At 57.6% G+C, this 6,937-nt stretch overlaps 1 long non-coding RNA gene across 1 annotated transcript; it reads left to right on the top strand.

The window, feature by feature from the left end:
- Positions 1-1,847: 1,847 nt before the first annotated feature.
- On the top strand, positions 1,848-3,537 carry LOC122548079 (uncharacterized). Its single transcript, XR_015755391.1, has 2 exons — positions 1,848-2,641; positions 3,335-3,537. It is a non-coding gene; the product is annotated as an uncharacterized LOC122548079 (long non-coding RNA).
- Positions 3,538-6,937: the final 3,400 nt, after the last annotated feature.

Below are 6,937 nucleotides of genomic sequence, written 5' to 3'. Positions count from 1 at the left end.
ATCCTACCCGCTAAAGCTTTCCTCATGCCCTCATCGAGCTCTCAAGTCCTTCAGTTCTTTCTAGAGCCCTGTCTGATCCTTGCTTCCTCAACCTTAACTAAGCTTCCTTCTTCCTCTTGACTAAATGTTCCACATCCCTTATCACCCAAGGTTCCTTTACCCTCCCATCACTTCCTTGCCTCAGTGGGACAAACCTATCCAGCCCTAATGCTCTCTCAACAACCTCCACATTTCTGTCATGCATTTCCCCGAGAACATCTGTTCCCAGTTTAGCCCCCCCCCCCGCTTAATAACATTATAATCCCCCCCCCCCCTCCCCCAGATAAATACTTTCCCACACTGCCTGCTCTTCTCCCTCTCCATGAGTATCGTAAAAGGTCAGGGAGCTGTGATCACTATCACCAAAATGCTCTCCCACCAAGACAGCTGGCCTGGTTCGTTGCCAAGCTCCAATTCCAATATGGCCTCCCCTCTAGTTGCCCTATCTACATACTGAGACAGGAACCCTTCCTGGACACTTAACAAAAACTGCTCCATCCAAACCATTTAAACTAAGGAGGTTCCAATCAATATTAAGCAAGTTAAAGTCACCCATGACAACAACCCGGTTTCTTCTGCGCCTCTCCAACATCTGCCTCCCAATCTGCTCCTGTGTCTCTGTAGAAACCTCCCAATAAAGTGACTGCTCCTTTCCTGTTTCTGACTTCCACCCATAGTGACCCTGTAGACAAACCCTCCTCGACCACCTCCTTTTCTGCAGCTGTGATACTATCCCTGATTAGCAATGCCATTCCCCCACCCCTCTTACCTCTCCCACCCCTTTATTTCTTTTTGAAACATCTAATCTCGGAAACATCCTGCCTCCAAGTCTTCGTACTGGCCACAACATCATAGTTTCAAGTACTGATCCATCACCCTCGTTCTTGACACTTCTTGCGTTAAAATAGACACACTTCAACCCATCACACTGATTGCAACTTTACCCCATCAACTGTCTATCCCTCCCTCAGACTCTCTGCATGCTGTATTTGGCTGTTCACTAGCTACTCCATCCTCTGATCTGTAGCTCCAGTTGCCACCCCCTGCCAATCTAATTAAAACCCTCCTGAAGAGCTCTAGCAAATCTGCCCCAGGATGTTGGTATCCCTCTGGTTCAGGGTCAGCCCGTCCTCCTTGTGTAGGTCCCACCTTCCCCAGAAGGTATCCCAATGATCCACATATCTGAAGCCCTCCCTCCTACACCAGCCTTACAGCCATATGTTCACATGCCCTCGCTCTCTGTTCCTAGCCTCACTAGCACGTGGCACCCGGAGTAATCCTGAGATTACTACTCTGCTCATCCTGCCTACTAGCTTCCAACCTAACTCCCTCTATTCACTTTTCAGGTCCTTATCCCTTTTCCTGGCTATGTTATTGATACTGATGTGTATCATGACTTCTGACTGCTCACCCTCCCCCTTCAGAATCCTGTGGACTTGATCTGAGACATCCCTGACCCAGGCACACGGGAGGCAAGATACCATCGGGGAGTCTTGCATATGACCACAGAATCCCCTATCTGTTCCCTCTCCCTTTTGAATCTCCTATCACTATTTCTCTCCCATTTTCCCCCCTTCCCTTCTAAGCCACAGAGACAGGCTCAGTGCCAGAGACCTGGCCGCTGTGTCTTTCCCCCTTAAAACAGTATCCAAAGTGGTATACTTATTATAGAGGGGAACATCCACAGGGGGTCCCTGCACTGTCTGCCTATTCCGTTTCCCTCTCCTGACAGTCACCTAGCTACCTTTGACCTTAGATGTGAGTGCCTCCCTATAACTCCTCTCTATCACCCCCCCTCCCCCTCCAGCTTCCCGAATGATCCACAGTTCCTCCAGCTCCAGTTCCGTAACACGGTCTGTCAAGAGCTGGGGTCGGGTAGACTTCCCGCAGGCGAAGTCGTCAGGGACACCAGTGGTGATCCTTCCCTCCCACTTCCTGCAACAGGAGCATTCAACTGCCCTCGCTCCTACCCTCCCCCCTCAGCGCGAAATCACAAAGCGGGATTTTTCAAAAATGGCAACCTGACCAACCCTCCAGACAGGATCAGGAGACACGGTACGTGTCGTGTTTCAGGTTTAGCTGCTGCGTGGCTATGATCATTTCACTTACCCAGCAGAACCCATGTCTGCTTTTTTCAGCCTTCGTTCTGCTGATCCACAAGGTAAGTATTTCAGATTCAAACATCCCATGGTTCACGCTCTCTCAACTCCCGCTGCTGGAATGGAGGCTGCGTTTTCCCCCAACGGATTCATTCTCACCGTTAGGTCCCTAATTCCAGATTACTGTTTTATTTTCTATTCACAATCCTGACTCTGCTGAGGTGGAATTCGAACCCGGATCCCTGCGATGTGGCCTTGGGGGTCCGGAATAACAATCCAGTGATAATGCCGTGCGGTTCATCGCCTCCCCATGTCTTTCAGGACGGCACAGCTGGTGTCAAAATACCGTCCCCGAGCTCCCATCGTCGCGGTGACTCGGAATGAGCAGGTCGCTCGTCAGGCTCACCTCTATCGGGGCATCTTCCCAGTGCTCTACCTCAAGAAGGTTCATCAGGTCTGGTCTGAGGATGTGGATCAGAGAGTTAGCTTCGCCATGGACATAGGTAACCCACAGGATCACAGTGCAGAGGGAGCTTTACTCTGGATCTAACCCCGTGTTATCGCTGTCCCTGGGAGTGTTTGCTGGGGGGACAGTGTAGAGGAAGCTTTACTCTGTATCTAACCCCGTGCTGTCCCCGTCCTGGGAGTGTTTGATGGGGGGGACAGTGTAGAGGAAGCTTTACTCTGTATCTAACCCCGTGTTATCGCTGTCCCTGGGAGTGTTTGCTGGGGGGACAGTGTGGAGGAAGCTTTACTCTGTATCTAACCCCGTGCTGTCCCCGTCCTGGGAGTGTTTGATGGGGGGGACAGTGTAGAGGAAGCTTTACTCTGTATCTAACCCCGTTCTGTCCCCGTCCTGGGAGTGTTTGATGGGGGGGACAGTGTAGAGGAAGCTTTACTCTGTATCTAACCCCGTGCTGTCCCTGTCCTGGGAGTGTTTGATGGGGAACAGTGTAGAGGGAGCTTTACTCTGTATCTAACCCCGTGCTGTCCCTGTCCTGGGAGTGTTTGATGGGGAACAGTGTAGAGGGAGCTTTACTCTGTATCTAACCCCGTGCTGTCCCTGTCCTGGGAGTGTTTGATGGGGGACAGTGTAGAGGGAGCTTTACTCTGTGTTTAACCCTGTCCTGGGGAGGGTGTGATTTAGCTCTGGCTGTATGGGGCAGTGTGGTAATAACTCTACCCTTGTCTTGTAGCTAAAGCCCGTGGGTTTGTCCACGTTGGGGACATGGTCATCGTGCTGACAGGCTGGCGCTCTGGAGCAGGCGCCACCAACATCATGAGGGTGATGCCCGTTCACTGAGGGCAGGGAGCTTGACCTTTAACCTGCGACCTCCTCTGTAGCTGCTTGGCAGTGTCGAGACCAGGGGCTGAGAAAATAAAACGGTCTGCTGTTGGAGTTCTCCGTGCGTCTGTTTGACAACTCAGCGCCCACTCTGACCCAACACAACCCCGTACCCCAGAGAGAGAGGGTCAGCCCCTTCAGGAGAGGGAGGGAGACCCCGTACCCCAGAGAGAGAGGGTCAGCTCCTTCAGGACAGGGAGGGGGACCCCGTAGCTCAGTGAGAGAGGGTCAGCCCCTTCAGGAGAGGGAGGGAGACCCCGTACCCCAGAGAGAGAGGGTCAGCTCCTTCAGGACAGGGAGGGATACCCCGTACCCCAGAGAGAGAGGGTCAGCCCCTTCAGGAGAGTGAGGGAGACCCCGTACCCCAGTGAGAGAGGGTCAGCCCTTTCAGGACAGGGAGGGAGACCCCGTACCCCAGAGAGAGAGGGTCAGCCCCTTCAGGAGAGGGAGGGAGACCCCGTACCCCAGAGAGAGAGGGTCAGCCCCTTCAGGAGGGGGAGGGAGACCCCGTATCCCAGAGAGAGAGGGTCAGCCCCTTCAGGAGGGGGAGGGAGACCCCGTATCCCAGAGAGAGAGGGTCAGCCCCTTCATGAGGGGGAGGGCGACTCCGTACCCCAGAGTAAGCCCCTTCTGGAGGGGGAAGGTGACCCCGTATCCCAGAGAGAGAGTCAGCCCCTTCAGGAGAGGGAGGGAGACCCCGTACCCCAGAGAGAGAGGGTCAGCCCCTTCAGGAGAGGGAGGGAGACCCCGTACCCCAGAGAGAGAGAGAGTCAGCCCCTTCAGGACGGGGAGGGAGACCCCGTACCACAGTGAGAGAGGGTCAGCCCCTTCAGGAGAGATAGGGAGACCCCGTATCCCAGAGAGAGAGGGTCAGCCCCTTCAGGAGGGGGAGGGAGACCCCGTATCCCAGAGAGAGAGGGTCAGCCCCTTCATGAGGGGGAGGGCGACTCCGTACCCCAGAGTAAGCCCCTTCTGGAGGGGGAAGGTGACCCCGTATCCCAGAGAGAGAGTCAGCCCCTTCAGGAGAGGGAGGGAGACCCCGTACCCCAGAGAGAGAGGGTCAGCCCCTTCAGGAGAGGGAGGGAGGCCCCGTACCCCAGAGAGAGGGTCAGCCCCTTCAGGACGGGGAGGGAGACCCCGTACCCCAGAGAGAGAGGGTCAGCCCCTTCAGGAGAGGGAGGGGGACCCCGTACCCCAGAGAGAGAGGGTCAGCCCCTTCAGGAGGGGGAGGGAGGCTCCGTACCCCAGAGAGTGAGGGTCAGCCCCTTCAGGAGGGGGAGGGAGACCCCGTACCCCAGAGAGAGAGGGTCAGCCCCTTCAGGAGGGGCAGGGAGACCCCGTACCCCAGTGAGAGAGAGTCAGCCCCTTCAGGAGGGGGAGGGAGACCCCGTACCCCAGTGAGAGAGGGTCAGCCCCTTCAGGAGGGGGAGGGAGACCCCGTACCCCAGTGACAGAGAGGGTCAGCCCCTTCAGGAGGGGGAGGGAGACCCCGTACCCCAGAGAGAGAGGGTCAGCCCCTTCAGGAGAGGGAGGCAGACCCCGTACCCCAGTGTGAGAGGGTCAGCCCCTTCAGGAGGGGGAGGGAGACCCCGTACCCCAGTGACAGAGAGGGTCAGCCCCTTCAGGAGGTGGAGGGAGACCCCGTACCCCAGAGAGGGTCAGCCCCTTCAGGAGAGGGAGGGGGACCCCGTACCCCAGAGAGAGAGGGTCAGCCCCTTTAGGAGAGGGAGGGAGACCCCGTACCCCAGAGAGACAGGGTCAGCCCCTTCAGGAGGGGGAGGGAGACCCCGTACCCCAGAGAGAGAGGGTCAGCCCCTTCAGGAGAGGGAGGGAGACCCCGTACCCCAGAGAGAGAGAGGGTCAGCCCCTTCAGGACGGGGAGGGAGACCCCGTACCCCAGAGAGAGGGTCAGCCCCTTCAGGAGAGGGAGGGAGACCCCGTACCCCAGAGAGAGAGAGGGTCAGCCCCTTCAAGAGGGGGAGGGAGACCCCGTACCCCAGAGAGAGAGGGTCAGCCCCTTCAGGAGAGGGAGGGAGACCCCGTACCCCAGAGAGAGAGGGTCAGCCCTTTCAGGAGAGGGAGGGAGACCCCGTACCCCAGAGAGAGAGGGTCAGCCCCTTCAGGAGAGGGAGGGAGACCCCGTACCCCAGAGAGAGAGAGTCAGCCCCTTCAGGAGGGGGAGGGAGACCCCGTATCCCAGAGAGAGAGAGTCAGCCCCTTCAGGAGAGGGAGGGAGACCCCGTACCCCAGTGAGAGAGAGTCAGCCCCTTCAGGAGAGGGAGGGAGACCCCGTACCCCAGTGAGAGAGGGTCAGCCCCTTCAGGAGAGGGAGGGAGACCCCGTATCCCAGAGAGAGAGAGTCAGCCCCTTCAGGAGAGGGAGGGAGACCCCGTACCCCAGTGAGAGAGAGTCAGCCCCTTCAGGAGAGGGAGGGAGACCCCGTACCCTAGAGAGAGAGAGGGTCAGCCCCTTCAGGAGAGGGAGGGAGACCCCGTACCCAGAGAGAGAGGGTCAGCCCCTTCAGGAGGGGGAGGGAGACCCCGTACCCCAGAGAGAGAGGGTCAGCCCCTTCAGGAGAGGGAGGGAGACCCCGTACCCAGAGAGAGAGGGTCAGCCCCTCCAGGACCCTGCTTGATTCCCACCTGTTCTGTGTTGCCTCTGAGGGATGTTTTGGGTTGAGTTTGAGATCTCTGCATTGCAGAGAGTGAATATCCCAGAGGCCTGACAGTGTGTGACTGTCTCCCCAGTAACCGCCGCTGTTTGTGATATCGTTCAGCTGCAAGGCTGGCTCTCGCCCAGAGAGGCACGTTTCCGATAAACCCCATTGGAGATGTGGGAGGAGAGCAGTCGCTCTGTGTCGTTGAGGTGACTGCGATAGAACGCAGTACAGTAGCTGCACACAAGGTGGCAGACCGTCCCCATGCACTGCTCCTCCTGTGCATGGGACGCTGTCACTGCATCAGCAGAGACCATTCAGCCCAGTCCATTGACAAACCTAGCTCACTCCAACCCAGTCCTGTTTTTACTAATGCCCCCAATTCACATTCGTGCGACTCCCCTGAGGGAGCGCCGCACTGTCGTAGGGTCAGTGCTGAGGGAGTGGGCACTGTCGGAGGGTCAGTGCTGAGAGAGTGGGCACTGTCGGAGGGTCAGTGCTGAGGGAGCGGGCACTGTTGTAGGGTCAGTGCTGAGGGAGTGGGCACTGTCGTAGGGTCAGTGCTGAGGGAGTGGGCCCTGTCGGAGGGTCAGTGCTGAGGGAGCGCCGCACTGTCGGAGGGTCAGTGCTGAGGGAGCGCCGCACTGTCGTAGGGTCAGTGCTGAGGGAGTGGGCACTGTCGGAGGGTCAGGGCAGAGGGAGTGGGCACTGTCGTAGGGTCAGTGCTGAGGGAGTGGGCACTGTCGGAGGGTCAGTGCTGAGGGAGTGGGCACTGTCGGACGGTCAGTGCTGAGGGAG

Source organism: Chiloscyllium plagiosum, unplaced genomic scaffold, assembly GCF_037043375.1.
Source record: "Chiloscyllium plagiosum isolate Xiang-an unplaced genomic scaffold, Cpla_swu_hap1 HiC_scaffold_50, whole genome shotgun sequence".
Classification (NCBI taxonomy): Eukaryota; Metazoa; Chordata; class Chondrichthyes; order Orectolobiformes; family Hemiscylliidae; genus Chiloscyllium; species Chiloscyllium plagiosum.
The sequence above is the reverse complement of the archived record's forward strand: the minus strand, read 5'-3'. Positions and strand labels throughout refer to the sequence as shown.